This window comes from Furipterus horrens, unplaced genomic scaffold (assembly GCF_987537825.1).
Source record: "Furipterus horrens unplaced genomic scaffold, mFurHor1.1.pri manual_scaffold_13, whole genome shotgun sequence".
NCBI lineage: Eukaryota > Metazoa > Chordata > Mammalia > Chiroptera > Furipteridae > Furipterus > Furipterus horrens.
The window spans coordinates 51,397,964-51,400,395 of NW_028327183.1; the positions used below are offsets into that span (position 1 = coordinate 51,397,964).

The 2,432-nt window shown below is 46.2% G+C and overlaps 1 pseudogene; it reads left to right on the forward strand.

Moving 5' to 3' along the window:
• Nucleotides 1-1,139: 1,139 nt before the first annotated feature.
• LOC149995222 (chromatin modification-related protein MEAF6-like) lies at nucleotides 1,140-2,123 on the forward strand (annotated as a pseudogene).
• The last annotated feature ends 309 nt before the right edge of the window (nucleotides 2,124-2,432 follow it).

Genomic DNA, 2,432 nt, shown 5'->3' on the forward strand with positions numbered 1-2,432 from the left:
ATCATCTGTGTTTGCAGCCGCTCCCTGGCGCCAGCATCTCCGCCTCGGCTGCACCGCAGGTCACCGGGCGTTAGATCCTCTTAGGGAGCGCGCGACCTAGGTCCCTCGTGCGCAGTTCACAGTAGGGTTCGCGCTCCTGTGAGAGTCTAATGCCCCGCTGATTGAACAGGAGGCGGAGCTCAGGCGGCTGTAAATGCAAATGAAGCTTCGCTCACCCACCGCTAACCTCCTGCTGTGCGTCCCAGTCTGTGGCAGTGGGATTGGGGATCCCTGATCTATGTTATATAAATATAAATTATAACAATAATACTTACTAATATTATATTAATATTTATTACTATATGGCATAATTATTCTCCTCTTAAGTGGCAATCGAAGACTATCAATCGAAAACTGTTAGGAACACATGTCATGCAGGTGTGCCAGACGGGAATGCCATTTTACAATGAAAATAGTCCGTCATATTTCTGAATTGTCTTATATTTTGGTTTTCAGCATTTTAGCTTTTCTTACTTCATGTGATGTGTTTTCTCATTTCAGAAAAATTCATATGTGCCACATGTTGGTTTTTGTGGAATCTGTGATGTCAACATTAGTCTAAATATGAGGCTCCACAAAACCTGGATCTGCCCCTCAATGGGGAGCAGGTGAACCAGAGGTAGCCAGCCCTACCCCAGCCACCCCAAACTCCTCACGGATTGCTAATAAGGTTGACTGTGCCAGCGAAGGACTAAAGGAAGCAGGATTTTCATGGTTGTGCCCCCTCAGTTCACATCCCGGAGCGATCTAGCAAATCTCAAGCTGGGATCATAAAAAAGACAAGAAATAATGTTGGCAAGGATGTCCAAAAAAAGGAACTGTCATGCACTGTTGCTGAGAATCTAAATTGGGGATCACTATGTAAATCAGAATGGCACTTCCTCAAAAATTAAAAATAGAGCTGCCAGAGAATGCAGCAATTCTGGGCATTTATTTGGAGGAAATAAAAACACTAACTTGAAAAGACATACTCACCACTGTGTTCATTGTAGCATCATTTACAGCACCCAAGATGTAGAAGGAATCTAAGTGTCCCGCAATAATGAATAGGTGGCCCCCCAGCCCGGTGCCGGTGTTGCCCGCCTCAGCCCAGTGTGGCGATGTATAAGGAGACCCCGCTGTCCCAGAACCCGGACACCCGGTGGGAGCTGGTGAAGCTCTTGAACTAGAAGCAGGAGCTGGCGGCTGCACTGGCAAACTTGGAGAGACAGATGTATGCTTTTGAAGGAAGCCGCCTGGAAGACACTCAGATGTATGGCAAAAGCATTCGTGCCTGGGATAGGTATCTGACCAACCAAAAAAAAAGAAAACACTCCAATAGTCAAAACGGCTGAAGGAACCAGAAGGGGAAGGGCGCTGAGCGGCTCTGCAGTAAATCCTCAGTTACTTCTGCAGATGCAGCAGGTGAATTGGCAGGAGTTCAGGACCAGCTCGTTGAACAGAGGGAGCCGGGACGTGGGACGGAAAGTGGTACTTCTCCAGACGTCCACCTCCAGGAAAATGAGCCCAACCAGGAGGACCCCAGGGATCTGGATGGATCTGTGCAGGCAGTGAAACCTCAGATGTTGCATCTTCTACTTCCTCAGGGAGTCACCACAGCAGCTGTAAAAAGCGGAAGAATAAAATCTGGCACCGATATGTATGTCAGGTTAGGCTGGGAAGTTTTTTACAAGACAGAAAAACACGATTGAGGATTGATCAGAAGTTAAACAAAAAAAGAAAACAAACCACGAGCTGAGCACTAGAAGACTCATTAGTACAGAAGCTTCCAGGCTGCAGAGCCCTGCTTCCCTCCTGCGACCTCACACAGACAAACATCCCTTGTCTGAGTGCATGACCATCCATCCACCTCTGCTTTCCCAGACCCAGTGCCTGTCACTCGGAGCACTTTCTTCTGAGATGTGGTGACAGACAGTTCATTTCCGTACGACCACATTGGGTTGTTTACTTTGTGTCATTTTTAGTAACAGAACTGCAGGAAGACCATGACATGGTTACGATCCCAGCAGGATGCTAACTGAACCTCTCCCTTCGTGGAACTAATACCCCCCCCCCAGACTGGCTGGTATCAGCTTCATCTGTGATACCCATCGACAGATAGTCTCTGCTTTTGTTCTATGCTGATAGTAGAGCTGTGACCACATTTCAGAGGGAGGCTGTAAATACCAGGCTTTTTCTTATTTTGTTTGTGTTTCATTCTTTTTCTATCGTTCTGACCATATTCCTTTCTTTTGGGACTTTTGTAATGACTTTGTACAGCTCATATGTTCCTGCTCACATATCTAATAATCTGTTATCAGTATTCTTAGAGTGAAAGTAATCTGGTTTACCATAAATAAAATGGGGAACTTGGCTCTTTGGTTTTAGGCAGGGGAAAGGTAAAGAGTGTTTAT